Genomic DNA, 11,194 nt, shown 5'->3' with positions numbered 1-11,194 from the left:
AACTTGGGAAGTCCAAGAGCAAGTCATCTTGAGATCTGGTGTCTAGTAAAGACCTGCCTTCACATGGATGGCCCCATTCACCTCTGTGCTCACATGGTGGAATGGACAGGTTGTTCTCTGGCTTCTTTTTGTTAAGAGCACTACCCTTTAGTTCTTCACTCTCCTGATCTTTTTTTTTTTAATTAAACTTTTATTTAATGAATATAAATTTCCAAAGTACAGCTTATGGGTTACAATGGCTTCCCCCCTCCCAAAACTTTCCTCCCACCCACAACCCTCCCCCCTCCCGCTCCCTCTCCCCTTCCTATCACATCATGATTCATTTTCAATTCTCTTTATATACAAAAGATCAGTTTAGTATATATTAGGTAACGATTTCAACAGTTTGCCCCCATATAGCAACACAAAGTGAAAGAAAAAAAAATACTGTTGGAGTACTAGTTATAGCATTAAATAAGAGTGTACAGCACATTAAAGACAGAGATCCAACATAATATATTTTTTTTAAATTAATTAATTTTCTATGCCATTTCCAATTTAACACCAGGTTTTTTTTTCATTTCCAATTATCTTTATATACAGAAGATCGATTCAGTATGTAATTAGTAAAGATCTCATCAGTTTGTACCCACGCAGAAACACAAAGTGTAAAAATACTGTTTCAGTACTAGTTATAGCATCACTTCACATTAGACAACACATTAAGGACAGATCCCACATGGGATGTAAGTACACAGTGACTTCTGTTGCTGACTTAACAATTTGACACTCCTGTTCATGGCATCAGTAATCTCCCTAGGCTCTAGTCATGAGTTGCCAGGGCTATGGAAGCCTTTAGCGTTCGCTGACTTTGATCTTGTTCCGATAGGGTCACAGTCAAAGTGGAAGTTCTCTCCTCCCTTCAGAGAAAGGTACCTCCTTCTTTGATGGCCCCGTTCTTTCCACTGGGATCTCACTCACAGAGATCTTTCATTTAGGTCTTCTTATTTTTTCTTTTCCATGGTATCTTGGCTTTCCATGCCTACAATACTCTCATGGGCTCTTCAGCCAGATCCGAATGCCTTAAGGGCTGATTCTGAGGCCGGAGTGTTGTTTAGGACATCTGCCATTCTATGAGTCTGCTGTGTATCCCGCTTCCCATGTTGGATCTTTCTCTCCCTTTTTGATTCTATCAGTTAGTATTAGCAGACACTTGTCTTGTTTGTGTGATCCCTTTGATTTTTAGACCTATCTAAGCCATCGAATGTGAACTGAAATTGATCACTTGGACTAGCGAGATGGTATTGGTACATGCCACCTTGATGGGATTGTATTGGAATCCCCTGGCACATTTCTAACTCCATCATTTGGGGCAAGACTGATTGTGCATGTCCCAAATTGTGCATCTCCTCCCTCTCTTTTTCCACTCTGAAATTTAACAGGGATCACTTTTCAGTTAAAATTTAAACACCTAAGAATAATTGCGTGTTATTTACAGAGTTCAACCACTAGTACTAGAACAACAACAACAACACCAAATACTAAAAAGGATAAAGTATTACATTGTACATCTAGAGTCAGGACAAGAGCTGATCAGTTCATTGTTTCTTATAGTGTCCATTTCACTTCAACAGGTTTCCCTTTTGGTGCTCAGTTGTCGCCGATCAGGGAAAACAAATGATATTTGTCTCTTTGGGACTGGCTTAATTCACTCAGCATGATGTTTTCCAGATCCCTCCATCTTGTTTCAAATGACTGGGTTTCATTGTTCCTTACTGCTGTATAGTATTCTATGGAGTACATGCCCCATAATTTCTTTATCCAGTCTACTGTTGATGGGCATTTGGGTTGGCTCCAGGTCTTAGCTATTGTGAATTGAGCTGCAATAAACATTAATGTGCAGATGGCTTTTTTATTAGCCAAGTTAATTTCCTTGGGTAAATTCCAAGGAGTGGGATGGCTGGGTTGTATGTTCAGGTTTCTGAGGAATCTCCAGACTGATTTCCATAGTGGCTTAACCAGTTTGCATTCCCACCAACAGTGGGTTAGTGTCCCTTTTTCCCCACATCCTCTCCAGCATCTATTGTTGGTAGATTTCTGAATGTGAGCCATTTTCACAGGGGTGAGGTGAAACCTCACTGTGGTTTTGATTTGCATTTCTCTGATTGCTAGTGATCTTGAACATAACCTCTACTCTACCACCAATGGCTCTACTCCCAACCTGTGTGTACTGATAGTCCTCTTCCCCACTTAATGCTGTATAATTGTTCAAACCTGGTAAATGCCACTCTTAGGATCATTGGTTACTATCCTCACTCTGTCTTTTATGACCTTGTCTAAATATGATCAGAGTCGGCAAACTTGGAAGGCTTCCATAGCCTTGGCAACTCATGACGACAGCCTAGGGTGGTTATTGGCACCATAAACTAGAGTGTCAATTTGTTGGGTCAACAACAGGAGCCACTGTGCACTTGCTCCTCATGTGGGATCTCTGTCCTTAATGTGCTGTACATTTTGATTTAATGCTATAACTAGTACTCAATCAGTATGTTTCACTTTGTGTTTCTATCTGGGTGCAAACTGTTGAAATCTTTATACTAAATTGTTCTTCTGTATATAAAGAGAATTGAAAATGAATCTTGATGCAAATGGAAAGGGAGAGGGAGCAGGAGAGGGGAGGGTTGCGGGTGGGAGGGAAGTTATGGGGGGGAAGCCACTATAATCCATAAGCTGTACACTGGAAATTTATATTCATTAAATAAAAGTTAAAAAATAAATAAATAAATAAATAAAAATTTAAAAAAAGAACATTTTTTCATGTGTCTGTTGGCCATTTGGATTTCCTCTTTCGAAAAATGTCTATTGAGGTCCTTGGCCCATCTCTTCAGTGGGTTGTTTGTTCTGTTGTTGTGGATTTTCTTGATTTCTTTGTAGATTCTGGTTATCAACCCTTTATCTGTAGTATAGTTTGCAAATATTTTTTCCCATTCTGTCGGTTGCCTCTTCACTTTCCTGACTGTTTCTTTTGAAGTACAGAAACTTCTCAATTTGATGCAATCCCAAATGTTAATTTTGGTTTTGACTGCTAGTGCTCCTGGGGTCTTTTCCAAGAAGTCTTTGCCTGTACCTATATCTTGCAGGGTTTCTCCAATGCTCTCTAATAATTTGATGGTTTTGGGTCGTAGATTTAAGTCTTTAATCCACGTTGAGTGAATTTTTGTGTAAGGTGAAAGGTATGGGTCTTGCTTCAAGCTTCAGCACATGGAAATCCAATTTTCCCAACACCATTTATTGAATAGACTGTCCTTATTCCAGGGATTAGTTTTGGATCTTTGATCAAGTATAAGTTGGCTGTAGATGTTTGGATTGATTTCTGGTGTTTCTATTCTGTTCCATTGGTCTATCCATCTGTTTCTGTACCAGTACCATGCTGTTTTGATAACAACTGCCCTGTAGTATGCCCTGAAATCTGGTATTGTGATGCCTCCGGCTTTGTTTTTGTTGTACAAGATTGCTTTGGCTATTCGAGGTCTTCTGTGTCTCCATATGAATTTCAGCATCATTTTTTCCAGATCTGAGAAGAATGTTTTCGGAATCTTGATTGGTATTGCATTGAATGTATAAATTGCTTTTGGGAGAATAGACATTTTGATGATATTGATTCTTCCTATCCATGAGCATGGAAGATTTCTCCACTTTTTGGTATCAACTTCTATTTCTTTCTTTAAGGTTTGGTAGTTTTCATCATAGAGATCTTTAACATCCTTGGTTAAGTTTATTCCAAAGTATTTGATTGTTTTTGTAGCTATTGTGAATGGGATTGATTTTAGAAGTTCTTCCTCAGCCGTGGCATTGCCTGTGTATACAAAGGCTGTTGATTTTTGTGCATTGATTTTATATCCTGCTACTTTGCCAAACTCTTCGATGAGTTCCAGTAGTCTCTTAGTAGAGTTATTTGGGCCCCCTAAATAAAGAATCATATCATCTGCAAAGAGGGATAGTTTGAGTTCTTCCTTCCCAATTTGTATCCCTTTAATTTCTTTTTCTTGCCTAATAGCTCTGGCCAAAACTTCCAGAACTATATTGAATAGCAGTGGTGAGAGTGGGCATCCCTGTCTGGTACCAGATCTCAGCGGAAATGCTTCCAACTTTTCCCCATTCAATAGGATGTTGGCCGTGGGCTTTTCATATATTGCTTTGATTGTATTGAGGAATGTTCCTTCCATACCCAGTTTGCTTAGAATTTTCATCATGAAAGGGTGTTGTATTTTATCAAATACTTTCTCTGCGTCTATTGAGAGAATCATATGGTTTTTCTTCTGCAGCCTGTTAATGTAGTGTATTACGTTGATTGGATTTTGGATTCAATCCTGTTAATTTCTTCTTTGATTTTAATTATTTCCCTTCTTCTACTGGGTTTGGGTTTGGTTTGCTGCAGATTTTCTAGATCCTTGAGATGACTTGAGAGCTCATCTATTTGGTGCCTCTCCAATTTCTTGATGTAGGCTCCTATTGATATAAACTTTCCTCTTAACACTGCTTTTGTTGTATCCCATAGGTTTTGGTATGTTGTGCTGTTATCCTCATTTACTTCCAGAAAATTTTTGATTTCTCTTTTAATTTCTTCTATGACCCATTGTTCATTCAGGAGCATGTTGTCCAATCTCCATGTGTTTGCACGTGCTCTAGGGATTCCTGAGTTGCCAATTTCCAATTTCATTCCTTTGTGGTCTGAGAAGCTGCATGGTATGATTCTAATTCTTTTGAATTTGCTGAGACTTGCTTTATGGCCTAGTATGTGGTCAATCCTAGAGAAGGTTCCATGTACTGCTGAGAAGAATGTAAAGTCCTTAGATGTAGGATGAAATGTTCTGTAGATATCTGTTAGATCCATTTGGGCTATAGTGTCATTTAAATCTGCTATCTCCTTGTTGATCGTCTGTCCTGTTGATCTGTCTATCTCTGAGAGTGGAGTATTGAAGTCCCCTAGTACTATTGTATTGGGGTCTAAGTCTCCCTTTAAGTCCCTTAACAAGTCTTTTAAATAAGCTGGTGCCCTGTGATTAGGTGCATATACATTGATAATCGTTATATCTTCCTGTTGAATGGATCCCTTAATCATTAAATAGTGCCCCTCTTTGTCTCTCCTGACAGTTTTTGTGGTAAAGTTTATGTTGTCCAATATTAAGATGGCTACGCCCGCTCTCTTTTCATTTCTGTTGGCATGGTATATCTTTTTCCAGCCTTTCACTTTCAGCCTGTATGGATCATTGTTGGAAAGATGAGTTTCTTGTAAGCAGCAAAAGGATGGGTTTTGTTCCTTAACCCAATCAGCCAATCGGTGTCTTTTAACTGGACAGTTCAAGCCATTAACATTCAATGTGACTATTGAGAAGGAGTAACTTTGCCCTGACATTTGCCAAAGATATTTTCTAATATCTGGTTTGAGATTCCTGTGATCTTTTGCTGTGAGGTTTCCTTCCTTTACCTTCCTTCATATTGGGTACCGTGTTTCTGTGTTTCTGTATGTAACACATCTTTAAGCATCTTTTGAAGGGCTGGATGAGTGGTGACAAATTCTTTCAGTTTCTGTTTGCTGTGAAAGGTCTTTATTTCACCTTCATTCACAAATGAGAGCTTTGCAGGATATAATAATCTGGGCTGGCAGTTTTTCTCTCTTAGTACCTGGGCTATATCTCGCCATTCTCTCCTGGCTTGTAGGGTTTCTGATGAGAAGTCAGCTGTAAGTCTAATTGGAGATCCTCTGAGAGTAATCTGGCATTTCTCTCTTGCACATTTTAGGATCTTTTCTTTGTGTTTCACTGTGGTGAATTTGATTACAACGTGTCGTGGTGAGGATCTCTTTTGATCATGTTTATTAGGGGTTCTATGAGCTTCCTGTACTAAGATGCCTCTGTCCTTCTCCAAACCTGGGAAATTTTCTGCTAATATGTCACTGAAAATGCCTTCTAATCCTTTCTCCCTCTCCATGCCTTCAGGAACTCCTAGAACCCGAATGTTGGGTTTTTTAATAGTATCCTGTAGATTCCTGACAATATTTTTTAGATTTCTGATTTCTTCTTCTTTTCTTTGATTTGACTGTTTCCTTTCCTGTTCTCTGTCTTCTAATTCCGATATTCTCTCTTCTGCTTCATCCATTCTGTTTTTAAGGCTCTCTAATGTGTTTGCCATTTGATCTATTGAGTTCTTCATTTCATTGAGGTTTTTTGTCACTATCTCAGTTTCCTGTTCTACTAGTTGTTTCATTTCATTTTGATTCCTCCTTAATATTTCATTTTCACGGGAGAGATTTTCTATCTTGTCCATTAAGGATTTCTGTAGTTCAAGAATTTGTTTTTGAGAATTTCTTAATGTTCTTATCAATTTTTTGAGATCTGCTTCTTGTATTTCCTCTATCTCTTCATCTTCATAATCTTGCATTGGCGTGTCTTGTTCACTTGGGGGCGTCATAATGCCTTCCTTGCTCTTGTAACCTCGGCTTCTATGTTTGTTGTTTGTTATGTTGGAGATAATTTATGGTGTTTTTTTTTTTTTGACTCAGTTGGGAGTGGAGTTCAGGGTAGTTGAAATCTGGCCTCTGTGAGTATTCGTTTGATCTACCCCTGGGACCACACAAAGAGTTTATGCAGCCCTCAATGTGTTCTCGAGTTTTGCTAAAGTTACTGAGTTTGGCTGCACTTTAGACATGTAAAATCGCGGTGCTCTTTGTTTTGCTTGGTGAGTGAAGGGAGAGGCCTCTGTTCCCCCCCCCCCCAATGTCTTGGGTTTCTGACGTCTTACCCTCCTCGTTGGTTCCCGCGCTGGCGAGATTCTGTGGCTCGTCTCCTGCCGCTCGGCTCCTCTCCTGCCACTCGGCTCGTCTCCCGCGGTTGGTTCTCCATGCGGTGTACCCTGTAGGTCCTCTGTGTCACATCCACTGGGTCCGGAAGCGTTTCATCTGCAGTTTTTTTTCCTTGAGTCTTTTCCTGAGGCTACAGTAATTCCACTTTTATGAAACTTTATTTTCCCAAACTAAGGCGCACGTCCTCACTATCCGCCATCTTGGCTCCGCCCACTCTCCTGATCTAATCAGTTCTACAGAGACCTTGCTTCTTAATAGTATCACCTTACAGGTTAGGATTTCAGCATATGAAATTTGAAGGCACACAAACTGCAAAACCACAGCACAGACTTCTGGACTGAATGATCACATATTGACTAAGGAGTAGAAAATGCCTGCAGGTCTCTGTGGTATAGGAATTCCTTATGTTCCTTGTAGCTTCACTAGAAATCTTTCTTAAGCCATTCCTGGCACACTTACCAAATAATTCACAGAAAAATTCAGAAGAAGAAAGAGTATTTGAATAGGTTGGGGAGGGGAGGGAAGAAAAATGCACTGAAGCTGACAGGTACAACCATTTGCAAAGATCTCTAGCTTTGCTTGTGTCCATTGTCTTATCACAGATTCTTGCCCATTTCTCCTTTCTTTCCCAAAAGACTCATTCTATAAACATATTCTGAATGGACTCATCACATTTAGCAAAATAGAGAATGTATGACTTAGGGATTTACAAATTAGTAATCTTAATGTTTGAAGAAAGCATGGGATCTAGAAAAAATAGATGTTTTCTATTAGATTAACACCCAAAAGTTATGACCTTTATGTTTCTAGTAGGTACTTTTCTGTAACTTGTTAATATAATAATTATTATAGAATGTTAAGGTTCTCATATAATTGAAAAACATGAGTGGTAGTTATGTTTTCCATTGAGAAACATTGCATGAAATTTATTTTTAGAGACAAAAGATAGAAACAAATGTTTGAAGAAGGCTATGGGGAATCACATAATTATCACAAACATTGCTTCCAAAATCTTTAAAGATTACCCTGCATTCTTAGCTAGTTTTGTATCTGGGAATTAATTCCCAAAATTTTCCACTATATTTCAATACTTTTTTCTTTTTTTTAAAGATTTGTTTATTTATTTGAAAGGCAGAATTAAAGAAAAGCAGAGACACAGAGAGAGAAAGGTTTTCCATCTACTGGTTCACTCTCCAGATGGCTGCAACAGCTAGACCTGAGCCAGTCCAGAGCCAGGAGCCTCTTCCAGGTCTCTCACATAGATGCAGGGCCCCAAGCACTTGGGCCATCTTCTACTGCTTTCCCAGGCCATAACGGAGAGCTGGATCAAAAGTGGAGCAGCCGGGACTCAAACCAATGCACACATAGGATGCCAGTACTGTAGGCAATGGCTTTACCCGCTATGCCACAGCATGGGCCTCTCATTACTTCTTTTTATTTATGTAGCAGCAATAAAGGAGAGAGGCAGAGAGAACACGAATGAACTCATATCCTCAGCTGTCCCTAATATTCAGTACTGCGCTGAAGCCAGGATCTGGGAGCTCACTCCTGGTTCTTCCTGTGCAGGTGGCAGCAACCCAGTTATGTTAGCCATCATTGCTGCCTGCAGGGGCTTCATTAGCAGAAACCTGGAGGCAGGAGCCAAGAGTTGAACTCAGGCAATCCAATATGGGCAAGAGCATCCTAACTACTCAGCTAAATGTCCTCTTCCCGATGTGTTTGCTGTTTATTCATTGTGAGCCATAGACACAACAATGAAATTAATGAAATATGTCAGAGGATTATTAGTATCAAGGAACTATCAGAAAGATGTGATTCTATCCTGTTTCCTCAGACTAATAGTTCCATTCACAACTATTAATATTAGAATTGAACATTTAAACTTTTCCGTTTCATTGTTCCTTTTGAGCAGAAAGACTGTTTGGAATGTTACCATCTCATGCATTTACAGTTCAAAGTTTCCCAGTGTTCTTCTATTGGAAAAATAATAGCATAGATTTCCTCCTAGCTACTATCTTCAAACACATTGGCTTTGATTACTATTGAATTCCTAGTACACCGCTTCTCATTATGTGGGACACAATCTTCAGAATCTTGGATACACTTGAAAAGGCCATGGTTTCCACACTATTTTCATCATACTAAAAATGTTTTTGACCTCCACTGATGGAAAAAAGCAATGGTGAGAAAAGTATTGAAGGCATGGCCATCATGTTGCAGGCACTATTAAATCAAATTTAAAATGTGGTCTCACTAATCATTCTTGAAGAAACCATAAAGATGTGAATTTCATTAAAAAGTGTGCACCTTTTAATTTTGTGACAATATATGTATGCAGGAAACACTTCTGTGCACAAAAGTACAATGGTTGCCTTGGGGGAAAACATTGTAATTTTGTTTGAGATGATGTGGCTGTTGGCATTATGAGACAAACTCAAAAGCCATTTTTTCATGAAACACCACTATAACTTAAAGATGAATTGTTCATCAGAATTGTATATTTGATAGATTTTTTTTACAAATGAAGTAAATAGGCCGCTCACATCAGGGAATAAATGATTGTGTTTATGTAGATTGATGAGAAGGTCTGAAACTTTCCTGCCAGATTAATTTTTGGAAAACTTGTACCCACCTCCAGGAGATGGACTACTTCTCAGTACTTAAGAGGTTTTCTAGTAACATCAATTGTGATTTTTTTTACAGATTATATAATAAAATGGGCACAATTCAATAAACTGATATATTCCAAGTGACTAAGTGAATTACAAAATCATATATAGAGCCAATCATAATACAAGGATTTTAATTTAATAGTATAAAAGCATCACTGATGTGATTTCATATTACTTATTACCATCACCCTTTAAATAAAACCATCACTTGTTGATTCTGGATGTTGTACTAAAGAGGAACTCCATAATTATTTGAAGAGATTATTAAAGCATTCTTTCTGACTACTTACTTGTGTGATACAGGGTTGGTTCAGTACCCAAATCAAAACAGTGTTGGAACTGACAGAATGCAGAAGTTTGGGAATCCAGATTTCTTCTATTAAGCCAAATTTTGCTTTATAAAAACTGTATAACATAATGCCACTCTTCTACTGGCTTCTTTTTTTTATTTGACAGGTAGCGTTACAGATAGTGAGAGAGAGAGAGACAGAGAAAGGTCTTCCTTATGTTGGTTCATCCCCCTCACAGCAGAGAGCTGGACTGGAAAAGGAGCAACTGGGACAGAACCGGTGCCCTAACTGGGACTAGAACCTGGGGTGCAGGCGCCACAGGCAGAGGATTAACCTAGTGAGCCACAGCACTGGCTTAGTCTTATGTTCTTTTAACACATCTTGAAATATGCTGATTAAGCCTCTTAATCCCAGTGTTAGTTACAGAACTATCAAGCCTTAGCTCAGACAGATGTAAACATTAGCACTAACTGTAGATGAGATGATAAATTTTAAAGTTGTTAACATAATGACTGTAGGACCCTGCTAACCTCTCAGCATACATTTTACTCTTTCTCTAAATAAAAACTGATCCAATGAGAGCAGTTTACTCATTTTCTTTTTAAGTAAACCAAGTATATTTCAACCTTGATATTTTGCTTCATACCATGTTCTCTAGCCTGATATGCCCCTGTTTCCTCATCATCTTACATAGATTTAGCAAGATAATCTTTATGAAGCAATTAGTACAATGCTGGGACTTAGTAAGTGCTAAGTGTCAGTTATTTTTATCATTAATGTTGCCTCTCTGCCATAAGCTACTGAAGTTCAGGGACTGTCTCCTGTATCATATTTGAATCTCCTTTACATTGTAGATGTCTCTACATTATCACACCTTCACAAAATACACGTGGTGATTATCCGTGTGCTGACATTCAAGTTGAGAGCAAGAACCACTGATCCAGGAAATCTATTCAAAATGTCATATGATTTAGACAAAGACACCAAAATAAAAGATAACTGTCACACTCAGGGCACTGGAAAGTGATAAACTTGTTACTGTGTTTAAGAATGATAAGCACCAAGGCAGAGGATCATTACTAGTACAGTAATTGCTAAGAATCTCATTAACCAACTTTTAACCCTCATTAAGAATTCAAGTTTAATTTTTTTAAAAGACAGGCAGAGTTTGACAGTGAGAGAGAGAGACAGACAGAGAGAAAGGTCTTCCTTTTTCCATTGGTTCAACCCCCAAGTGGTCGCTACAGCCGGCGCATTGTGGCCGGCGCACTGCGCTGATCTGAAGCCAGGAGCAAGGTGCTTCCTCCTGGTCTCCCATGCGGGTGCAGGGCCCAATCACTTGGGCCACAGCAGAGAGCTGGACTGGAAGAGAAGGAACCGGGACAGAATCC

Source organism: Lepus europaeus, chromosome 18 (genome assembly GCF_033115175.1).
Source record: "Lepus europaeus isolate LE1 chromosome 18, mLepTim1.pri, whole genome shotgun sequence".
Taxonomy (NCBI): Eukaryota; Metazoa; Chordata; class Mammalia; order Lagomorpha; family Leporidae; genus Lepus; species Lepus europaeus.
The sequence above is the reverse complement of the archived record's forward strand: the minus strand, read 5'-3'. Positions refer to the sequence as shown.